This window comes from Ictidomys tridecemlineatus, unplaced genomic scaffold (genome assembly GCF_052094955.1).
Source record: "Ictidomys tridecemlineatus isolate mIctTri1 unplaced genomic scaffold, mIctTri1.hap1 Scaffold_42, whole genome shotgun sequence".
NCBI classification, from domain to species: Eukaryota; Metazoa; Chordata; class Mammalia; order Rodentia; family Sciuridae; genus Ictidomys; species Ictidomys tridecemlineatus.
In genome coordinates this window covers 1,193,390-1,218,481 of record NW_027522720.1, presented here as the reverse complement: position 1 = coordinate 1,218,481, position 25,092 = coordinate 1,193,390, and the positions used below count along the sequence as shown (strand labels likewise).

General features: G+C 42.9%; 1 long non-coding RNA gene and 1 pseudogene across 2 annotated transcripts in view; one reads left to right on the top strand and one right to left on the bottom strand.

Annotated features, from left to right (window-relative positions):
* LOC144373523 (transport and Golgi organization protein 1 homolog) overlaps positions 1-19,681 on the bottom strand; it is a 237,695-nt pseudogene extending 218,014 nt beyond the window's left edge. Inside the window, exons 1-2 of the transcript XR_013433174.1 lie at positions 19,484-19,681; positions 4,069-4,144 (exon numbers count right to left, since the gene is read on the bottom strand). The product of XR_013433174.1 is annotated as a transport and Golgi organization protein 1 homolog (transcript). The remainder of the gene's footprint in view (positions 1-4,068; positions 4,145-19,483) is intronic.
* On the top strand, positions 18,577-23,549 carry LOC144373524 (uncharacterized). Its single transcript, XR_013433175.1, has 2 exons — positions 18,577-18,811; positions 23,002-23,549. It is a non-coding gene; the product is annotated as an uncharacterized LOC144373524 (long non-coding RNA).
* Positions 23,550-25,092: the final 1,543 nt, after the last annotated feature.

The window sequence follows — 25,092 nt, the reverse complement described above, 5'->3', positions numbered from 1 at the left end:
GTTCCTAGGAATTCTTTACCTGGAAGGATGATGGTCACTGATGCATCATCCACTTTCCAGGAATCTCACCGAACAAGAGTTAGAGAGGTTCTGTGCGCACATGCTACATGCAAAACACCCACAGCTGTCTCACTGTGTCCTCTCAAGCCATTCTAGTGGCTCCAGCCAGCCTGAGCAGGCTTTTTCTGATCATCTGCATATTCATGAGGCTGGATGAAAAAGCACTAACCCCTCCACTCAAGCCCTCAAGAACAAAGCTGCATTTTCTCACAATGATTTTATCTGTGTGCTGTGTTCAGTGCCTACCAACCCAGCTATTCAGGAGGCTGAGGCAGGAAGATTGCTTGAGCCCAGGAGTTTGAGGTCAGGTTGGGCAACAGAACAAGACCCCCTCACAAGGTGGGGAAAAAAGATTTTGATCTAAGAAAAGAAGTCTGCAGCTACAAGATCTTATCATCCAGAAGATACATGAACTAAATTACCTAAAAATAAAAGTGCTGTGTAAACATCACAAGAAAATGAGGTCTGGTGTTAATGACCGCACTAAGGTATTGTTCTGCATATTGGTATGAAATGCCCTGGTCTCTGTTTTGATCAATTTTTACTATTTAAATAAAGATGGAAAAAGTCAGGGACTTGCTAGCACCAGCATGAAGGATCACTGACAGATTCCTCCTGCACAGGGAATGAGAACAACCTGGAGTTGGATTTTCATTTGGTACCTTCCAGGATGCACGCTGATGAAATCAATGTCTCATGAGCAGTGAGATGATTATTTTAAGTAAATTTATTCCTTCTAGGACACTCAGATAAGCAACGATTGAGTTACTTCAAAACTACCCTTTCATGATTTACCTTAGCTCTGCAGTGCACTGTTGGGGATTCTTTCTTTTATTCGAAGCTAGTAGACATTTTGAAGCCTTAAGGCCATCGGGTATTAGAGACTCAAGTCATAATGGGTACTGTTCACTTCAAAAGGCTTGAACAATGACATCCTCAAAAATGCCCAAGTTTTTCGTTCTCTAGGAGCCAAAGAAAAGTAAAGAGAATCATTTGGGGTCATTTACATGCACTGAGAAGCTGATCTCAAGGAATAGAACATTTTTGTGTTCGTAATAAGACACCCAAATCAGATTACAGACACAAGGCTCTTTGGAAGTGTTGGGGAGAATGTTAACAGCCACTAAAGTTTAAGAGCAATTTATAACAAAAGCCAAAATAGAACGAATTTAGGACAGAGAAATCTGAGTCAGATTCAACTTGTCCAGAGAAGTCAAAGAAATCTACTGGAAGACACTGAACTTCATGTTCAGATTTAGAAATTATAGAATTGGCATAAGCTTATACTATGGTATATTATTATTGGTTTTGGGGGTTTGTTTGTTTTTTTCCTGGTACCAGGGATTGAACTCGGGGGCACTCAGCCACTGAGCCACATCCTCAGCTCTATTTTATTTATTTATTTATTTACAGACATGGTCTCACTGAGCTGCTAATCACCTCATGGTTGCTGAACTCGAAATCCTCCTGTCTCAGCCTCTGGGATTACAGACATGTGCCACTGTGCGCGGCTATTATTATTGTATTAGAATTCTGAATTTAACAGTGGTATACAGAACTTGACAGTAGGAAATCCCCTTAAAGATGGGGCCCAGGGATAGCAATATGGCTCAGTGGTTGAGCACCTGCTTAGCATCCCCAAGGCCCTGGGTTCCATCCTCAGCACAAGAAAAAAAAACAATGTTGCCAACATGTTAAGAATAATAATTACAGATATCACTGAACTTCTTTTCCCTCTTTTTCCAAGTCAAAAATGATCCTGAGGGCTGGGGTCTTGGCTCAGCAGTAGAGCACTCACCTAGCATGTGTTAAGCCCTGGGTTTGATCCTCAGCATCACATAAAAATAAATAAAATAAAGATATTGTGTCTACCTACAACTAAAAAATACAGATTAAAAAAAAAATGATCCTGAAGAGCTGAAACCATGGACAGAGGGATTCCAAGAACTTGCCACTCCATTCCTGAACCAAATGAAGTCACCAGAGGTATAGGAAGAAGGTTCCAGAGGAAAGTCAACCCTCTGATTATTCTAGCTTTGCATGTGTATTTATCTGTATTCTGCAAAAACACCAATAGGCTGGATAAAACTCAGTCTTCTCTCCCTTGTCAGTCTTTGTCATTTTCTCTGAAAATGGCTCTCCCACATAGACAGTATCCTTCTCTATATACTCAAAAGATAAAGCTTATGAATAATATGTTTATAAGCTCCAGGAGTGGAAGGACGGTACCTTCTTCATCTTTATCATCCCTTAAATATACATAAATGTTCAATCATCATTTACAGGCCAGGTGCAGTGGAGCAATGCCTATAATCCCAGCAACTTAGGAGGCTGAGATAAGAGGATGGCAAGTTTGAGGCTAACCTCATCAATTCACCGAGGCCCTCAGTAACTTAGCAAGGTCCCATTTCAAAATAAAAAAACAAAGAGTTGGGAATGTGGTAAAGGATCTTTGGGATCAATTCCCAGTTAAAAAAAAAAAATCATTCATACGACTGAAACAAAGTGATCCCGAAGCTGAACTTCAGGAGAGAGACTGAAAAGGAAAAGAAAGGGGGAGAGAAGAAAGTTTTTCCTCCCCACACTCAAGGTTTTATACCAACAGCCACCCTGAGGTCGTTATTTCCATCTTTCACTTTTATAAACAGTATCTTGCTTCACAGACCCTAACTACATTTGGACAAAATACTCTCCAAACTTCTAAATTAAGCATGTTGATGTTCAACAAAGTCTGTAAAGAACTATCCAAGTCAGTCACATGTATTGTGACCTCAGAGGCATAAAGAGGGTTTTTTGTTGCCGAGACAGATAATAGCCTTCAGCCACCTCTCCCTAGCTCAGCGTCCTTGGGAATGACACTTACATCCATGGGCTTCAATTTCCTGAGTAAGGGATAATTATACCTCACCAAGAGGCAGTTACAGCCTCCCAACAATCAAAGGCTAACTAGATGTGAATTATATAAGAGGCTAGAAAAAAAATCCTTAATGACTACTTCAGCCAGTTACTACTCCAATGACAATCTTGTGTGAAGAGTGGTAATGGGGAGATGGTGGGGGGAGACACATCAATAATATTAAAAAAAAATTCCATCAGAGGATCAACAAGGAGTGGGGAGAGAAGCCTAAAAGCTAACGCTGGTACCGTACACACAACAGCTCATTTGATCTCACAACCCTTTATAAGCATGGATTCTTTTTTCACATTACTACTGAGGAAACTGGGGTGTAGAAAGCAAGTCTAACAGCCAGCAACTGGACAGATCTGACATTTCAAGCACATGTTCTTCACAGCCTGCTAGTCCGTTAACAACCCAACTAGAAAGTAGCTCATCTTTGAGACTGTATAATAGGTAGCAGTTCAACCTTGAGTTTTTGGGGTTTTGTTCTTAATATTTTAGTGCTTAAGTCTGGAGATGTGGCTTGGGCTCACTGCAGAGTGCTTGCCCACCATACAAAGGACCTGGGTCCAATCCCCAATATGGCCAAAAAAAAAAAAAAGAGGAAGAAGAAGAAGAAAAGTTTCTTGGCTAGACACAGTGGAGCACAGTTATAATACCAGCGGTTTGGGAGGCTGAGGCAGGAGGATGGCATGTTCAAAGCCAGCTTCAGCAACTAAGTGAGCAACTTAGCAAGACTTCTGTCTCTAAATAAATATTAAAAGGCCTAGGGACAAGGCTCAGTGGTTGAGTTCCCTTAGGTTCAATCTTGGTACCAAAAAAAAAAAAAAAAAAGAATACTTGACCTGTAGCTCAGTGGTAGAGCACTTGCTTAGCACATGTGAGCCCTGAGTTCTAGTCCCCAGAAGAGAAAAAAAAAGTTCTGATACTTGCAAATAAAAATAAGGATGCCAAGCTAGTATACTGAGGAAAACAACCAAAATCAACAGCAAATACTCACAAAGCCACATGGAGAAGCACATCATTTCAATATGACGCAAGAGACAAGAAGCATGGGTAAAAAATACTTGAAATAGATTTTTAAGGAGGAAAAAAGATTCCTGACTTACGTTTTTCATCATCAGCATGGACCAGAGATGCTGCCCTGGACAACACATCCAACGGTGTCTCCATTCCTGGTTGAGCCTAAAAGGAAAATAGAGAGGTGAGGTGGGGGAAAATAAGGAATTTAAACAGAACCCAAAAGACTTTTAGAATTCTAGTAGTTAGCGGGACTGGGAGTGTAGCTCAGAGAATGTACTTAGCATAAATGAGGCCCTGGGTTCCATCCCCATCAACAGAACAGGAAAAAATAAATAAAACTCTAGCAATCAATAAAGAACAGTTCCTCCAGTAAATACAAATCACTGTTCCAAGGATGAAATCATTTCATCTGAAGAAACACAAAGGTCCGGTTCAGGAACAGAGAAAAGGGTTAAATTCCATGCTATCTACCAAACTCAAGTTTGCCAACTCCAGGAAGCAGCTCATGTGAGTACTAAAAAGAGGAATATTGTGAACATTCATGCCCATGTTATTTGTCTTATAAATGTTTATGCGCATGTGTAACATGTCTGTACAGACATAACCAACAATAAATAGCTTTCAGAACAAAGGCTGTCTATGAACACAGCATTACTGCCAGCCTGTGATTTTTGTGGTGGTGATGATGGTTAGCAGCGGTAGTTGTTGGTTTATTAGTTTCCCAGAAACGACTAAGATTGAACCTTCTTGTTCTCTCACCTCCCTAGCTGAGGGGCTACTGGAGACCCTCTTGGCAGTAACCAGAGCGCCTGCATGACCACACAGGTGTCACTTCACATCTGCAGCATGTTCCTGAAAAGTGGTGTGAGAATCCCACTGGCTAATTAAATGGACTTAAATCCATTAGGATTTTTATTTTTCCTCATGATGTTGGAGACGGAATCCAGGGCCTTGTGCATGCTAGGCAAGCACTCTACTTCAGAGCTATGTCTCCAGCCCAGGAATGTTTAATTTTCAATGTTACAATTTATAGTACATATTGTACTATCATCAATGCCTATCACTTTATGTAGCACCACGGATTTTATGTTTCTCTGCAGTGCTGTGGGTTGAGCCCAGGCCCTCAGTGGAACCCTTGTCTTGCATGCTAGGCAAGCAGTCTACCACTGAGTCACACCCCCAGCCCACAGCACTACGTTTTTTTAATAAGACTGGATTTTTATAGTTAACTCTGCTTCCTGCTAGGCATGGTGGCACATATCTGTAATCCCAGTGGCTCCAGAAGCTGAGGCAGGAGGATTTCAAGTTCAAAGCCAGCCTCAGCAATTTAGCAAGACCCTGCCTCAAAATAAAACATTAGAATGGCTGGAGATGCTGTTACCTAGAAAGCAAAAACTGCATAAGATTTCAAGGTGGAAGAAACCCCTGGAAAACTAGATTGCTTTTGCTCAGCTTCCCTTTTCCAGATTATTTAAACACACGGTTATTAAGGAAAGAAACATACACATCCTATTAATTCAACAACTGAGGAAAACCCATTCTTAACTGTACCTTTTGAAAACTCGAAGCATTTACTCAGTATTTTCACCATATCCCAACTATCTACTATGTCAGGGCAGGTTACAGCATGTGACAGCCCTGCTTTTCTATATAATCTTCATACTTGAGGCCTTCAAACACCAATCCTTCTTCTTGCCATGTGACCTCATTCAATAAACATGGACTAAAGGAAGGACTAACAAACAAAGCCCAGTTGCCTTCAAAGAAGGTTCCATCTGCAGAGCAGGTATGTATGTAAGAAACGTGATTCACGGCTGTGTTTTTCAAAGCATTTTGTACTGCATGCTTATATTTGGTAAGAATAAAAATGTTTTCCTATGGTAAATTTGGGGAACCCTGCAGCAAATCAAGTTAAACAGCATATTTTCTTGCATGTGCCCTATGCGGGGGACAAAGGCAGTGAAGCTGATAGCTTTATGTACACAAAATCACTCAGCTTCACTGGCCCTTCTTTGAACCTAAAGTATCTCTTGGGGAACACTTAAGGCAATATTAGGCTGCGGCAAAATGTGCCAAGGGCCAAAACAGGACTGCAAACAAAATCCTAGAGAAATACACATGAATTCTGAAAGGCTTTGCAGAAGAAAGGGAACCACGGCTCAGCCTCTGAAGAATGAATACAGAAGTACAGGTTGACATTCCCAATCTAAATCCCAAAATGCTCCTAACTGATATTTTTTGAGCACCAACATAATGCCACCTGTGCAAATCTCCACACCTGACAATCATGTGATGGGTCACAGCCAAAATACAGATGCACAAAAAATATTGTACAAAATGATCTTCAGACCATGTGCACATGGCAAAGGACAGCAGGTATTGATGGAATCTGGCCTTGATTTTATAGGTGTGACGGATCCACTGAAATCTCTGAGCAGACAAATAACTTAATGACACAGTCTATGCAACTTGTTCTGGAAGCACTATGCAGAACTGAGCAGAGCCTGAGAAGCTAAAAGCAGGAGGATGGATACAAAAAGCAAGCTATAAAAGCCCCAGGCATGCAGAAGGCGATGAGTACTTGATGGAGAGAAGGGATGAAAGAAAACTGCAGAGGAGACATAACTGATGGCTCTTGGCAGGTTTCCCATGGGAGAGGGATGTCAAAGAAGACGGAATGGACCTGTAATCCCAGCAACTCAGGAGGCTGAGGCAGGAGTATCACCAAGTTGCCCTGTCTCAAAATAAAAGGGCTGGGGGTGTAGCGCAGTGGTAAAGCAACCCTGGATTCAGTCCCCAGTGCCAGGGTGTTGTGGGCGGAGGGGTCTTGTGATTCTGAGCAAAGAATTACTGATAAGCATTCTATTCCACAATATTGAAGTCCACGACTTCGTATGGGGAGCAGGGGGACCAGGGACTGAACTCAGGGACACTCAACCACTGAGCCACATCCCCAACCGTATTTTATATTTTATTTAGAGACAGGATCTCACGGAGTTGCTTAGCACCTCGCTTTTGTTGAGGCTGGCTTTGAACTCACGATCCTCCTGCCTCAGCCTCCCAAGCCTCTGGGATTACAGGCATGCACCACCACGCCTGGCTCACAATTTCTTAAATAATCCCCCCTCAAGTCAAAGGATAATGCTTTCAAAATTCTAAACCCAAATGGACATATATACTAACATATGCCTTAAATGAGGCAAAATTATGCACAGAAGCAAAATATCCAACCATAAATGCATCAAATGATACAAAGAAGTAGACCTAAAATTCTGGCATAAGAGATCAGATATTTAAGTTTACTCAGATACTCTGAAATCTAAACCCTCAAGCAACTTACATTCAAAGTAGGTAGGAAAGAGATTAGTTATTTAAGGTTCATCCTCAAGATACCTTCCATCTACTTATCTATGAAGCATACCAGTTTTTAATTTTCCAATTAATTCTGGATTCAGAAAATTGTCTGGGAAAGGTTTTTTTTTTTTTAAAAAAAAGATATGTCAAGCATGGTGGCACACACCTATAATCCTAGAGACTTGGGAGGCTGAGGCAGGAGGACCATAAGTTTGAAACCAGTCAAGGCCTTGTTTCAAAGTTAAAAAAAAAGTGCTAGGGATGTGGCTTAATGATAGAGCACCCTTGGGTTAAGCCCTCAGTACCAATATTAAAAAAAAAAAAAATTTAAGAGAGAAACAGAAGATATAATCTCTGATTTCAAGATGTGATGATCTTCTTCAAGAAACAAGTCTATGGGACAGAATAATGATAGGCATATTTAAAAAGACAATAATAGGGACAGGGAGTGTGGCTTAGTGATAAAGTACTTGCCTAGCATCAAGACAAGCGTTCAATCCCCAGGACCACTGAAAATAAGACAAAAATAAAATGAAAGAGATAATAAAAGAAAGTATAACTTAAAATTAAAGTGTGTATTTTGTGATAAAGGAGAGATCAATGTTAGCCCAAGTGCTGCCCTTATGAACATCTAGTTTTCATTTGTCTAGGGCTGGGGGGGGGCGGGGGAGAAGAGTATGTTCCAAAAAGCCATTTCACAGGTTTCCGTCCCCAGCTTCCCTCCTCCAGAATGATACTGTCTGTCCTCCATGACCTCCCCCTACCTACTTGATTGCTGCTTGTGTATTTCCGGGTTGCGAGGACCCTGTCTTATCCACAGGATAGTCACACAGGGTCAACGGTCTGAGGAAAGGCAGAGATAGGAATGAGCACCTGGGACAGGCAGCCTGAGCCCCCGCCTGATTAGAACTGAGCACCTAAGTGAGGAAGCGTGAGAAGCTAAGTCTGGGTGAGTGTGACATAGTGGGTGAACTTGGGCAAGAGCTAGAGGCTGGCCAGGCAGGTGGTACACTTACCCTCAGGTCCTGAGCCCACCCGTGACAGGAAATTAATGCTACTTCTTTGGTTTAGAAGTTTTGCCTAGGAAGGTCTGACCTGAAGGAGTAAAGTGAGGAATTACTAGAGGCTTCTGTAGGGAGCAGGTGTGAGATAAGGGCAGCAGTGGCTGGTCCAATAACACAGGTGGGAGGTAAAGGTCAGGGACCAGGCATTATCTAGCCACAAAAGTACTAAGCAAATAGAGGTGGAAGATAACAGCAATTTTACAAAAAAAGGTCTTCTGAGTTTTACATGCTGTACAATATTCACAGCTCAATAAAATATATTGACAATGTGGGCGTGGTGGGGCACTACAGCATTTGATGGAGGGTCACACTACATTGAGAAGCCAATCAGCATTATGGCTATTTATTTAAGAGTGTTATCTCTGGACACCTGTTTGACATTGGGCTTTGCTACCTCCTAACTGTGTGGACTTTGGGAAGTGACTTTACCTCTGTGAGTCCATTTTGTCATGTGAAAATGGGGAAATCCCTACCTGCTCTCTCAGAGTGCTCTAAGAAGTGAGGAGACTTTCTAGGTATTAAAATAACTTTTGTTGAAACAAAAATATACGCCTAGTATGTTAAATAGATTGCAAAGGACGGTAAATGTATTGGGAAAAAAAGGATGAGGCATTGACCACTGCTGCAGATACAGAAGTCTGGAAAGATTTCCCTGAAGAGATGAATGCAGGGGGAGACCCAAAACGATAAGAGGTACTGCTTTAGTCAGCTTTTTCACTGCTGTGACCGAAAGACCTAATAAGAACAACTTTACGGGAGAAAAAGTTTATTTGAGGGCTCACAGTTTTAGAGGTGGCAGTCCACACCCAGCCAGATCCATTCCCTGGGGCTCAAGGTGAGGCAGAACGTGATGGTGAAGAGTGGTGGAAGAAAGCGGCTCACAGGATGACCAGGAAACAGAGAGACTAACTCTACTCACCAGATACAATATATATAACCCAGGCTAGGGCTGGGGCTCAGCGGTAGCACACTTGCCTGGCATGTGTGAGGCAGTGGGTTCAATTCTAAGCTCCAAATATAAATAAATAAATGTCTATCAACAACTAAAAAAATATTTTAAAAATATATATATAATCCAAAGGCATACCCTACCTGTCTTTGGTTACCACTCAGTTAATCCCCATCAGGGGATTAATCCTCTCACTGTGTTAAGGCACTCAGAACCCAATCATTTCACTTCTGAATATTCTTGCCTTGTCTCACACATGAGCTTTTAGGGGACATCTAATATCCAAACTATAACAGGTATCAGTCAAGAAGAGAGAAGAAAGGGTGTAAGAAGGGTACAATAATACTGAAGTTTTACTAAAGTGGTGAAAAGCCCTTCAACGGTCTGACTGGTTGAAGCACAGAAGCAACGTGACATGTCTGGTTTATTACATCCTTCCTGAACCACAAATTACCTTTGACCTTTTGCAAAGGATTATGCAGTGTCTACAAGGTAGACCTAAGGATATCCCAATAACATCCTTTTCTTTATATGTGTTTTTTTTTTTTTGGTAGTTGTAGATGGACAGCATGCCTTTATTTGTTTATTCTCATGTGGTGCTGAGGATCGAACCCAGTGCCTCACACATGCAAGGCAAACACTCTACCACCGAGCTACGACCCCACCAACCCTCTGTGCTGTTGTTTGTTATAATTTAGCGATAACCAAAAATAGGATACCTTGACTTGTGAACACCAAGAATATAATAGTACGAAAGAGGAAACAAACATGATTCTAGAAAAAGACAGGAAATGCCCAGTGGCAGTGCTCCTGTGTTGAAAACCCATTTCTGGGTTTACCTTTATTCACGGTGGTGCTCAAACACGATCATAACTCACCATGAAGACAACATGCACTGTCTACCGTGTGTTCTTAGGCACTGGTCATACATTTTGACTTACCAGCCCACTTTCCTTTCCTAAGACCGTCTGATCCCCCATATAATATGCTCCTCCAAAAGCTTAAGGTTGAGACTTAGGGAAGAAGAGGTAACAATTCCAAAACTACTAAAATTTAGATGTATTCAGCACTAATACTAAGGTCAGCTATAAATTTGCACACCATTACTTTGGTGTTCTATAAAGAACTGTGGCCATTTTGGTCAATGAGGAGATAAGAGTGCCTGTCTTAAAACAAAAATTATGGAGTGCATTAGATTATATTTTTTCAAGCAACGGAACAGAATAATGTGATAAAAGTTTTCCACAAAGATTTCTTTTTTTTTAAATATTTATTTATTAGTTATTGGCGGACACAACATCTTTGTTTGTATGTGGTGCCGGAGGATCGAACCCAGGCCGCACACATGCCAGGCAAGCGCGCTACCGCTTGAGCCACATCCCCAGCCCTCCACAAAGATTTCTAAGATGGAAGTTACAGCAGTAGGCATGCCTCAGGCCATGGGTCCCCAGTAACAGCGGCCACTTGCTTTGCTAATTCAGCAAGGAGTGTGAGAATATAAAGCAACCTCTCTGGCTAGAGTTGGACACCAGTGGAGGTGGGGACGGGAGGAATTCCATTCAAACTACCAGATGTTCCTGTCCCACTGTCACTTGGCCAAATGTCAGAAACACAATTGGAATCAATCGCTCTTCTAAGTCACCTGATGGTCTCTCCAACTTCCAGAAGCATGCTTTTAAACAGCCCTAATTCCTGGTGGCCCTCCTACATCACCAGTCCAGACTCCATTCCCCTCCCCATCAGGACACTCCCTGGACGAACCAACTTGGCCTTGGCTAATACCTTTCAATGGTATAAACCATCATACCATGAAACAGGGTGTATGGCCCTTTTGGCTGACAAGAATTGAGGTCTCCACTAAATAGCTCCTATTTCTATTAAACACTCTGTTTAGATGTTACAGATAAACAAAGGCAAAATCCTTGCCTCTGAGCAACTAACACCAATGTGTACCATACCGTGGTGAATTTGGTTGGCCAACAGCCTCAGCGAGAAGGTAACTAAAATGAAAACAAAGACCAAACTGTCACCAGATTTTGGTGGTCACAGGCGAGCATGGCTCTTGTAGCTTTAACATCCTCCCATTTCTTCCCCAAAGTGTGTCCAAATGATGTTCCACCAACTTCCTGTGACATTCTTCCTATTCACATGCAACTCTCAAACCATTCCTCTCTGCTCTTCTTGCTAAAAATGTCTCATCTGTGTTATTTCTCTTCTCACGCTTTACCATCTGTTAAATAAATATAGCCAGGATGCCACATCAGAAATCCCCTGTGAGCCCCACTATAATACTTTCACCTACTCAATCAACAATTAACCACTGAATGCCTATTTCATTGCAGGTTTTGGGTTGATGTCTGACATTAGCTGTATGGAAACTGAACCTCTCTTGGTATTAGGTTCCTTAAAGTAAATAATAACACTGCCTAACCCTCCTACCATCACAAACCTGTCCTGCAGATTAAATGACACAACTTAAGCTGTGTTATAAATCAAGATAAGACACAGATCTGTCACCCTACCTCTACCAACACCACACACATAACTGTAGCACATACTTTTTCAAAACACACATAACTGACCTCACTGGATTCTCACAAACTGTGAGTTAGACCAAATGGACAAAGAACACTGTTCTTATGGTGCTCCAGATGAAAAACCAAGGTGCCAAGAACATAAGTGACTTCCTCAAGAAGCTAAGACTAGAATCTAAGCCTCTGACCCACAATACAATGCTATTCTTCCTACACCTTGATTTTTATTTTAAATACATTTTCATTGGTACATAAAACCATAAAAACTGAACAAATCTACAGTGTACCATTTGATGTTCTGATATAAAACTGTGCAATGTTTAAATGAGGGTAAATTTATCTCTCATTTTTTCATTTCTTTATCATGAAAACATCTAAAATCCTTTCATCTAATTTTTTGAAATATATAGTACATTATTATTACCTAAGGTCAACCTACTGTGAAAATCAAAACTTCCTGCTCCCAGCTAATGGTAACTGAATACCCACTGGTTAAGATTTCCTTACCCTTCTCTCCCCCACCTTTACTCCCCGCCCCGCCTTTGTTGGTACTGGGGATTGAACCCAGGGCACTTAAACCACTGAGCCACATTCTCAGTCCTTTTTAGTTTTTTATTTTGAGGCAGGGTCTCACTAAGTTGCTGAGGCTGGCATAGAACTTGCAATCCTGCTTCAGCTTCCCAAATCTCTGGGATTACAAGTGTGCGCCAATGCATCCAGCTCTACTTTTACTGTTATTAAGTAAAAATCAGCATGATTAGTTTAAATCATGAATAGTTTTTGGAAACAAGTGCGATTTTTTCAAGTTATCTAAGAAAACCTTCCCTCAGTTACCAAGACTTCCAGACCTGTGCTATTCCCTGTACCTTGAGATGTATATCAAGCAATAATGTAAAGGCTTCTACAGCGGGCACAGGGGAACAAGCTCTTCTCTGGAACATGATAACCCTGCCATATTTTTTTTCTTTTAATTACAGGCAGGCAGGGGGCCACAGCAATAGTAACCAAAGCAGGAAAGAAAAATAGCTGGTGGAGAGATGAGGATGAATGACCACACCACTGGGCCACAAATGTCAGAGCCCTCAGGATCCCTGGGGCTGCAACAAAGGCAGAATCAAGTCAAAGCCCAAAGAACTCAGGCTCCGAGGACAGGCTCTGTGTAAAGAAGGGTGATGCCTGCTTAGTCGCACTCAAGAAAACCTGTTGTTACGCTCCAACAGGGGATAACAGTTCAAAGCTGCACCTGGGTACTTGGAATTCCACAACTTTAAATCATGTGACACCTTCTAAAGAGAAGCCAGCCCTTATTCACACTACTCTTTGGGCACACCACCAAAGAGTGTCCACAGACAGATCTGTGATTGTTTCAGCTTTCCTCATCAGGGCATGTTCTGAGCATGAATAATCGACCCATGTGGCCATAATTTGAAGCACCAGGGACAATGCCCCAAGGACTTACCCAACTTCTGCTTACACCCAACTCCTTATGTCTACACATAACCATTCCCAAAATTCACCAGGCTAAATGTTTAAAATATGAATAATATACCTACGGGTTCTGTTATTTCCAGAGAACTAAAAAAATATATATGTGTGTATGCTTAAAATCCCTAATCAAGCTTCTTTCAGTGCTTGCCAACCTCCTGCATAAGCCCCCAAACAAGAGCCAAATCTGTTGGCAATGGACCTCACGTCATCCTAGAAAATGGAAGAAGCTGGTAACTCGGTACAGGTATGTCCCCTCCCCATAAAGCCTCTGCAGATGGACAGGCTAGGGGAACACCAATCTCTGACACTCCAACAGGGGGCCCCTTAGATATCAGGAACAGGTAACCTCAGGCCCTGGGGTGTCAACTTAGCTCTGGCCACTCATCACCTCAACAGAGAGCCAGACCTCAGTGGTCTTGGGCTGAATAAAGGGACACCATTCTAGACGTTAAATGAACGCTTAACTCAATTGCTTGAGGTTTTCTGAGGCTATATAGTGGCCCCAGGCTCATTTTCACCCAGTCCTTGGGTGTCCTCAGCCCTGTGGAAAGGCAGGGATGTGATATTTAGTCATCAATGACGCTAGCAACAGGAGCTGGCAGGCAGTGCCACCATGCAATGACCGAGATCCTCAGTTACTTCCATGCAGTTTGCTACTAATTTGCTACACAGACTATGAGAGCTGACCATGTGCCAGGCAAGGGCCATCTATACGGCTTAAAGTTGCAAAACCAAACTTACAGCACATTTCATAACCCTGAAGTAAGGCTGCCTGATGCTGGCATAACTTTTTACTACTGGCTTTAGTTCATCCATCTCCCTGAGGTATCCCTGGAAAATCCCTGAACTGCAAGCCCACAATGACACAGCAATGTCTAATGCTAACAATACAACTCCAAGTCTAGACTTCTGGAGCAGACTACTACTCCCCATCATTGTGGCACATTATTGTCAGCCTAGATTAAAAAGGAACTATGCTTTGCTCTCAATATTTAGGTTACTAGAAATCTATCTTTTCATTTTTAAGACCTCAGTCTTATAGAGTATTGCATATGAAATAAACAATTCTTTGGCATTTGTAGCTTACTCTGGATATGTTCATTCTTACATTTATTCTGCTTAGATACTTTAAATTTCCTATTCACAAGTGCTGAGGGAGCCACATATTCTAAGGGACCTATTATGCTCAAGAATAAGAGTGATAGCTGAATGCAGTGGCTCACACCTGTAATCCCAACCAATCCAGAGGCTGAGGCAGGAGGACCTCAAATTCAAAGTCAGCCTGGGCAATTCAGTGAGGCCCTCAGCAATTTAGTGAGATCCTGTCTCAAAATAAAAATAAAAAACGACTGGAGATGTAACTTGGTGGTAAACTGCCCCCCGAGTCAATCCTCAGGATACCCCTCAACAGCAAAAAAAAAAAAAAAAAAAAAGAAAGAAAAGAAATCAATTTGCACCATGGTTCAAGTTGGAAAAGCTCCCCTAATACCCCAGGTCTAATCTTCAAATCTCAACACCCAGCCTATTAAAGCCCAGATAAACTTTTTTAACTCATGACATGCTATATTAGGTCAACTTTAACCTATCAACAAAGACAGTTAATTCTCATTATTCACTGTAATTATATTCCATAAAGTCACTGTAAGCACTGAATTAGGTTCTTTTGAGTCTCTGCTCAGACTTTTTGTTGTACTGGGGATTGAACCCAGGGATACTCTACTACTGAACTACAGCCCCAGCCCTTTTCTATTTTGGGGCCCTGTGTAGGGCCTCAACAAACTGCCCAGGCTGGCCTCAAGCTTGTAATCCTCCTGTCTCAAGCCTCCTTGTAATCTCAAGGATTACAGTCTACACCACCATACCCAGTTTATCTCCTTTTTCTTTGTATTTCTGTTCAGAGATTCTTTACTAAATATCTATTGTTGATTCCATAATGCTAAACCCAGAGACAACAGCCTTGTAACTATCTAATGCTGAACCCCACAGGAATTTTCTGTCAAGACTATTGAACCCCTCTTGGCTCTAGACAGCACTTCAGCACCACATTTAAAGGCAATTTTTAACAAAATCCCAAGCATAAAGCATAAAAATGCCAAAAAATAAGGTGGTGCTAAAGAGTCCCCCAAAGCACACTTGTTTATATGTATGTAATTTGAGAGCTGAAGAAGAAGGCAAAATATTGCTTTTTTCCACCTCAGCTGGGAACACGTGCACTCAAATTTTTTCCTCACCATGTACTTGCTCCCCAATGTCTAACAAAGCACTGCAATTACTGCTTTCGGGGTTTCAAACACATTTTTGCAAGTAGGCAAATTCATAAATATGAATCAGCTGTATCTGATTATCAGGCCTGAGGCAGGAGACACAGAAAGTACATTCTATACTGTATCCCAGATACAATGATTTTTTTTCCTGGTTTCAACATCTCCTGTTCTCTTTCCTCTTCTACCTTGGCAGTTTGTACCATCAAGATTTGGCAACTTAGTTCCTAGATTTTTGTTTTGCAGTACTAGGGATCGAACCCAAATCCCTAGCTTCACAAATGCTAGGCAAAGACTGAATTACATTCCCATCCCTATTATATTTTGAGACAGGGTCTTGGCTGAATGGCCCAGGCAGGCCTCAAATTTTTAACTCTCCTGCCTCAGCCTCCTGAATTGCTGGAATTTCAAGCATGCACCACTGTGCCCAACTGTTTTTTAATGTGAATGGGTCCTATTGGTAAGAGGCTGATTTAGCAATATTTGCTTTAATTTGCTTTACTCTTCTATTAAGCCCACACACCAAGACTTCATTAACTTTAGGATATATCTTAACAAATGTTCCACACACACAATTTCCTCCGCCACCAGTTTCTCATACCTGCAACAGCTTTTCTCACTCAGACATTAAACAGACTGGATAATATACTTAGTCATAATTTACTAAGTTTTTTCTATGCTTCACTCAACTTGCAACTGTTCGTATTATACTGTCACATTCAAAGTTGCAAGATGATTTTTATTTATTATTGTTACTACTCTAAATATTAAGTGAATTAAAAGTTGCATAGCAAGGCTATCCAGAAGAGACACACAGAAGAGACACAAAAGTAACATCTTCCTCTGGATCTGTCTAGCCATCACCAGAGGTAGGAGGTAACAACATATAACAATATGAACTCCAATAAGGAGTTAAAAGGAAGTTGACATTACAGAACATTTAAAAGTGAAGATTTTAGCTTCCTAATTACAGCTGCGCAGACTGTTAAAATCTTAAAGTCATAGCTCTACGTCAGTCAAGGGAAGTGGCAACAACTGTGTTTATGAAGTTCTTTCCAATCTTCAAAGGCTTTTATAAATAACCTAACACAAAATACTTTCAAAGCACATTATTCCTTGTAATTCCTGAAACTGTGTGATGTTCTGGAACAGACAGTATCACCCTCTTACAGAGGTAAACCAAATGCAAAGGTTAAGTATGAATAACTTTTTCTGGTCCAAAAACCTTCCTGACATAGCTAGGGGACTTGAACTCAAGTCTCTGGAGTAAGAAGCCAGAGCTGTTTTTACTACAACATTCACAGTTTTTGAATGCAGACCATGGTTATTTATAGCAGAATTGTCTTAATTGTATTGTGTTTTGATCAACAACAACAACAAAAAAAATCAGTTTGCACTCCCTTCCAAATGGAAAAGCAAAGACAGGCTGCCCAGAAGTGTGAAAACACAGTGGCATGGCAGGGGAAATCGGCCTGGGATTAAAATTTTGCCAAAGTGAAACAACAAATTAAAGGGTTTACATCATTTCCATGGGGCGGGGGACTTTTCAGCCAGATGCAACAGGAACTACACAAGACCAAAAGAAAAAAAAGAAAGAAAGACAAGACAAGACCTTAGAAAACTGTCTTGGGTATAAGAAACTTTTGAGGAAAGTATTTTTAAATAAATTCAGAACATGGAGATTTCGAGATAATAAGTAACTTCTCCCATGACCACTCCATGGAGGCTGGGGATGTGGCTCTGTGGTAGTGTTGCCTAGCATGCATGAAGCCTTGGGTTTGATCCCCAAGATCATTTAAAAAAAAAAAGAAGAAGAAAAAAGAAATCACTCCATTGGGTTCCCACTTAACGCTGCCCCCCCCCAAAGAGATCTCTTTCAAACTTCCTACTCTACCCTTCTGGCAGTCATGCCAGTCTCCTCCTTAGCTACAGTGGGAAACAATGAGCTTCAAGGCCGTGGGCTTTAAAACACTAGGGCAAAGAATCAAAGTTTTGGTACGCAAAACTGACCTTCAAATCTTAACACGCAAACTGCCGTTTATCGTGTTTTGTCTTTGTTCCAAGTGAGTCTCCTTCTTAGTCAAGGTAGCCTTGGGTTTAGGAAAAAGATTCTAAAACCCTACAAAGTGGGTTAATACCTTTTAAATAGAGGGGCAAGCAGCGCAGATAAAACTGCAAGAGCCGCCTCCACTTCCCCCCACACCCCCGCACCAGGCTGCTGGTTCCTATTAACCACAGAGAAGGAAATACAACTAGCAACATACAGCACAGATGATCAAAGTGAAACCGATTTTTTTAATCATCTAGCTTAAACAGATGACTACATGCCAGTAAAGCGCATAAAGACTAACTTAACAGCCCCAGCAAGTACTGTCATCCTAATCTGAGACAAGTAAATGTCTCAGTGTGATTAATCAAAGGAGACTACCGAAAACAAAAAAAGAAAAAGAACTTTGCTTTTCGGCGAGGCCTGCACACAGTGCAGGAACAGTGTGCAGTTTTGTTTGGGGCAAGAGGCGGGAAGTGTAGTAAGAGGAAAGAGCCTGGTCCCTGCTACCCATCTTCTGCCCCTTCCCTCAGTCCCGCGCCGCAGCCCTGGCTCGAGGCGGGCCGGGACCAAGCGGATGCAGGGTGCGGGGCCTCTATGTCGGCCCGGTGCCTAGGACTCCCTCCACGAGCTGAATCTCCCGCTCCCGAAGCACAGTCGCTTCCCTTCCCAACGTTAGCCTCGTTTGCTGTCCTGTGAGGACAAGCCGCCTCCTCCCCTCAAGGAAGGCATCCCCGTCCCGCTTCAGGTCAACCCACTCCTAAGGTCCCCTGCAGGCCAGCCCTCACCCAGCTCGGGGCCCGCCCGGTTCTTGCTCACTCACCACCCGGCGGCTCCAGGCTCGCCCGCCTCGGGCCGGCCGGGCCCCGGGACAGAGGCGGGGCCGCCAGGCGCGCGGGGAGCACTCCGGGGGCGCGCGGACGCACAGGCGCGCTCGCGCCCGCGCTCCCGCACCGGCTGCCATTTAAGCACACGCAGACGCGGGCGCGCGCGCCGGGCCGGCTCCGCGGCGGACCGGAGCGTGAGGAATCCCTGGAATGAGGCGCCGCCCGCCTTCTCCCGAGTTCCGCTGGGCCGCCCAGGCCACGCCCAGGCCACGCCTCCACCACGAGCAGGTGGGGGCCGAGCCCAGGTGAGCCCGTGGGGAGGCGGGGCCGGGGCCCCGAGCTGCCCGTGAAGCTCGTTCCCCTCCCCCCGCAGGCCGCGCGCGGAGCGCCAGCTCGCACCTACCCAGCTACTGCAGGCGCGCTCGGGTGGAGAATATTAGCTGGGCCCCTCCGAGTAGGCGCTTGCAAATAAGGGCACGTGGGCACAGCCCACACAGTGTGCTCCCCGTGGGAACACACACCTTCAGTGCACAAACACAAACGAACATTTGGTGCTCGCCCAGGTTCCTGCTGCTCAGGGCCAGGCACGTTCGCACACGCTCCCCATAGGTTCCTGCACCCCGCGGACACAGCACCGCAGTCCTGTCGTACTCCGTGGCCTCTAGACTTGCTGCCCCTTACCCGCCACTCAGCCCGCCCAGTTGAGCGCAATCGAATCAAATCTGCGGCTCCCACGCTGCCTTTCGCTCCGACCCGCTGTCGTTCCCAGCCTCACACTCTGCAACCCAAGGGCGTAGCAACCCTGCAGCGCCTGGATCGGCGTCCACACCCGAGCCACACCGGCGCGCACAGCTGCCTCCAGCCTCCCGAGCTCCACGCTCCACGGGGCGCCACCCTGGGCTTCTCTTGGCCTCTGCCCCTCGTTAGTCACCCACACCCAAGCCACACTGCCGGGACAGGCAGACGGCTCCACGTACCTGAAGGTACAGGTCGCACTTGCTTTGGAAGTCTGCGCTCAGGTGCCACCTGGAATCAGAAGAGCCGCTGCAGTTCAGGGCGCTCGGACGCGGTGGGTTTCCTCCCATTACAGCATTTTACACTCCGCCACTCCACAGCGCGCACACACCCGGGCGCGCTCACACACACACACACATACACACACACACACACACACACACGCTCACTCACTCTCAACCCAGGCGCTCAGAGGCGTCTCTCGTCCCCCGCCCCCTCTCCTGGAGAAGGAAGTCCTAGTAAATCAAAACAGTGTGGAAGGGAGGGAGCCGAGTGGCGAAGGAGGGAGGTCAGAGTAGAAAGCGTCCCCTCCGCAGCTCGCACACCAGTGTTTGCTGTGTTTGGAAAACTCCTGGAGTCCACGACCCGGCCTGCTCTGAAATGGGCCCGGGGAGGGGCGGGGAGGAGGAGGTGAACGTTTCTAATTGGCGCAGGTTCTTATTACAGCGGCAGCGTCGACATGTGACCACGAAAAGAAAAGGCCTGTCTTTAATTTTTTCCTGTCATTCTCTGGAGATTTGCTGGGGACGGGACGGGGAGGGGAGGCCTGACATTCCCCCATCCCAGGCCGCCCTTGCCCCCCATTGTTTTTCTCATACTGCCACAATTAAGAAAACATTTGCTTAACATATTCAGCCGCTAACTTCATAAAATAAATAGTGACTGGACTTCCTGTAATTTGCTTTACGCGGCTTCACGTTGCTAACCTCCCGGGCCGTTCTCAAACCTCCGTGTTTAGGAGGAGCCCTTATCATAAGGGCTTTCCCAGGAGAGGGCTTTGGTGAGAGGGAATGAGAACAATTAAAACAAATACATTAGGGCTGGGAAGAAAAAAAAATGTTTTGCAGTTTTCAAACTGTTTTCCCATCTGCTACCTCATCTGATCGTGTCAACCCAGAGCACGTTACCTCATTGGATCCCAAAGCTGCTGTGTATGTAGGACAGGTACGAATAGCTCTGTACTACAGTGAGAGGAGAGGGTTTAACTAAAACAGGTTGCCCTGATCTTGTGGCCCTGGTTAAAGGCATTTTCCTCCAATCCATCCACCTAGCTGATTTGAGCCCTGGAGATGTGACAGCCTAAGTGACATGCACAGCCACCCCTGGATTTCCTGGTTCCTCTCAAAATTCACAAATTGAAGGTGCCCTGTCCTCCCAATATTTTTGCTTAGACTTTCTTTAAGTTCATCAATAGTATCCTAATAGGAAAAGAAATTCTGAGAAAGATCACAAATCGGAGATGTTCATCCTGCCAGATTCAGACAGAGAATAAGGAAAGAATGAGGACTGCTGAGACAGATTCCAGACAGTGTGGCAAAACAGGGAAAGGGTTCCAGATTCAGACCTGGATTTGAATCCCAACCCACCTGTATTCATTAGGAAACTTTGGGCAAGTTATCAAGCCTCGGTTTTCTCATCTATTAAAACAGATGATAATTCTTCCTTTGAGGAGGTATTGGAGGGGCAAAGGACAAGGGAATAGTTACCTCTCCCCTTTTTTTCTCCTCCAGACTAGTCTTGCTGAGCAATTTATAGACACCCACTTATGCAGGAGGAATAGAGAAACAATCTGCCTAGATATTGCAAATGAATAATGATGACAAAATAATACAACTGCACATTTATAAAAATGGCCCAAGGTTCACAAAGTGTTCCCACATATCATTATCTCATTTGATCTTTATGACAACATTGCCATTTGCTTGCTACTAAATGATTTCCATTCAGGGTCAGTGCGGAGGTCCTAAAGCTGCCTTTGTAATTTCCATCACTGCTTAGAGTGAACCTTACTCTGAAAATAACTCATGGGGACAGAGGAACTTTTCTCATGGACATGACCAGTCTTCAGCCATTGCATGGATTCATCTCACTCCTTGCCTTACATCAGCAGGAGTGTGACTGAGCTCTGGCAGCATCCAAGCATGGTTGTTTTAGTCAAGTTGTTTTAGTTGTATAAAGTAGCAACATACACATTACCACCAAAAAAAGTTAGCTATAAAGGTATAGGAGGGGTAGGCACAGTGGCCCAAACCTGCAATCCCACCAACTGAGGCAGGAGGATTGCAAGTTAGCAAGACCCTTCCTCAAAATAAGATTTAAAAATTTTTAAAGGACTAGGGATGTGGCTTGGGTATATATGTATAACAACTATATATATATGTATGTATATATGTATAAAAACTATACCTGGGTTCAATTCCTGGTATTGCAAAAAAAAAAAATGAGAGAGGGGGGCGGGAGATGGAAGGAAGGGGAAAAGGTTTTAGATATAGGAAAACTGGAATTAGAACACAGCACACAGTGTACTTTAGCCTAACAAATGACGCATAGAGATTCTATTTGTAAGATTAAAAATAAAATGAGGGCTAGAGTTGTGGCTCAGTGGTAGAGCACTCACCTAGCACATGAGAGGCCCTGGGTTCGATCCTCAGCACCACATAAAAATAAGTAAATAAAGATATTGTGTCCAACTAAAAAATAAATATTTAAAAAATAAAATAAAATGAGCCAGGCACAGTGGTACATACCTGTAATTCCAGAGACTTGGAAGGCTAAGGCAGAAAGATCACCAAGTTCAAGGACAGCCACATCAACTTAGCAAGACCTGTCTCAAAAAAAAAAAAAAAAATTTAAGAGCTGGGGATGTATCTCAGTGGTAAAGTATCCTTGGGTTAAATCCCCAGAATAAAAAAAACAAAACATTAAAAAAATAAAATGAAAAATAATTTTAATAGAACATAAATTTGTGAAAAAACTATATATAAGTAGGTATATATGTATAAAAACTATATATATATATACACGCACATATATAGTATATATACATACACATATATATAGTCAGAAGCTGAACACAGTGACACTCTGTACTCCCAGCTACTGAGGAGACTGAATCAGGAAAATCACTTGAGCAACCCAGCTTCAAATAAATGAATAAATAGATAGATAGATTAAAAAGGTAAATTGTATGTTAAATCTTTCACCACAATTTTTAAAAATGTTTAAGGAACTAAAGAAAAAGATTTGGCAAATCAAAAAGAAAGCAAACACTATTTAAGTAGCTCACTAAATAAATAAAAGTAGGCTGTACATAGACTACTGAAGAGACTGTGTTCCAAACTAAGGCTTTTACAAATGCACCAAAAGTTTATTTTTAAAAAAATCAAAATAATCAAGTAAGTGGGTGCCTGGAGTTAAAGAAGAAATAAGATTGGCCCAGAGTTGGTCATCGTTAAAACCATGTTGTGGATATGAAGAGAAGGATGTGGGGAGACTAAGGGGAGTAGTTCTACTGTTCTGCTACTCTTACATATGTTTGAAATGTTTTATATTAACCATTTTTAATTTAAGAAAAAAAAAGGAAAAAGAAACACAGAGGGCCAAAGGATGCTTTGTGGACTGATATTGTGGCTGTCACCCATGGGCTATGAAGGTGTTGATCAGTCTTTCTCTTTTTCGTTGTATCTCCTCCCCCATCCAGCTCTTTCTTTCTGCCAAGGAGATCCCTGACGGCTTTGGCTCCCTGATTGTGGTCCCTACTACCCTTTTTGGTTTCTACCACCGCCTTCCCACAACTACTGCGGTACCTTCATGGTCTTGTAAATGACTTTCGGAACTGACTCCTTTTATACCTACATGGTTCACACTACTCAGAGGGACAATCTGTCTCCTCTCTTTCTACTAATCCAGAATTGGCTGTCATCTGATCTGCCTGGAAGTCATGCATCCCAAAGGCTCGGTGGAGTCAAGCATAGTTCAGAAATGAGAAGCATAGTCCACTGCCAGCTGCAGGAGTGGCATGGCCCCAAGACTGCCAAACGTCGAAAGGTTCTCAGGAGTGCAGTTAGCTAAGAATAAGGTGTTTGCCTTTCTACAATCCTTCATCTCTTCCATTAGTGAATGCAATGTGAAGAAGTTTCATTTTCCACACCAAATGGAAAACCAGTGGAAAAATTTGAAATGATCTTATTTCAATGACAGTGTACTGAATAGAAAGTCGTGTAAAATAATATTAACAATAATTCCTAATGTTTAGTGAGCATTTGCTACTTTCCAGTACCATTCTAGGTGCTATTCACAGTATTATCTAATTTAAACCTCAAAATGGTCCAGTAAGTACAGTTGATCCTTCAACAACACAGATTTAAACTGCATGGGTTCATTTATAGGCAGATCTCCCCCCCACCCCAAGATTTGTAGCCATTTGGAAAAAAAAAACTCTCAGATGAACCACAGAGCCTAGAATATGAGAAAAAGAAAGGGAGGGAGGGAAGGAGAAGAAAAGGGGGAGGGAGGAAAGGGGAAAACAAGAAAAGGAAAAAGTATGCCACGAATACATAAAATATATGTCTATTTTATCACTTACTACTATAAAATTATACACAAATCTATTTTAGAAAGTTGAAATTTATCAAAACGCACACACACATACACAGGTGGTGCATGGCACCATTCTGTCAAGAGCAATGTCAACAAACTTATTAAAGATACAGTTATTAAATCATAACTGCATAAAATTAACTATAGCACACACTGTACCACTGTAATAATTTCGTAGCCACCTGCTGTTGCTATTTCAAGAGTCAAAAGTTATACACAGACAATTTTCAACTGGTAGGATGGGGAGGTTGACATCCCTAGCCCCTGCATTGTTCAGGGTCAACTGCGGTTTATTTTCCAATAAGTTCTGCCATGTCATACTGCCGGCGGGGGCGGATAAAGGAACCACAGATAGTCACCAATATCAGATGCTCATAGTACATGTACACTTCCATTGTTCTCCTCCATGTCCTAAGAAGTATGATTTTTTTTTCCTACACACATCCCTTTGCTTACAATGTGCTCATATAAATCTCTCCTGCTCTTTTCTTCTCTTCCTTCCAACTTGTCCCACAGAAAGCATTAAGGAGTCAAAAGCAGTGGTTTCTGGTGTATATTTGGTCTCTAGGTGACAATGTAGGCCCAGGGAACTCATTTCACACCTCTTGGTCCGCTCCCATCTGAGAGAAGCTTGGACCAGGACAAGATTAGCAAATTTCAATTTGAACAACAGCTTTGCCTGGGAACCCTCTCTTGAGGTCTATGGGACACAGTTGAGGCTCAGTAGTGTGTCAGGATTGACTGATAATGTCTGCTATGGGCAGCGAAAAGGAACTTGTGAAGCAGATATTTGCCATTTGGGGCCTAGAAGCACTTTAAAAGTCCATTCTAACAATAATCTCTCTTCCTTCCTCTCTCTTTTTCTCTCTCTCCATTTTTAAATTGAACTTTTTATTATTGAATGGTAAGAACTCTTTATATATTCTGGACACAAGTCTGTTATCAGATACAGTCACCCTTCCATTGTTCCCAGGATCTCCCCACCCCACCCCAGGATACTCAAATCCTCAGATGCTTAAGTCTCTCGTGTAAGATGATGTCAAATCTTCATATAACCCATGCACATCCTCCCATCTACTTTAAATCACCTCTAGGTTACTTACAATGCATAAAGCAATATAAATGCTATGCAGAGTTGTCATACTTATGAAGACACATATTGGTGTGAATATACTATATATACAACCAGAGA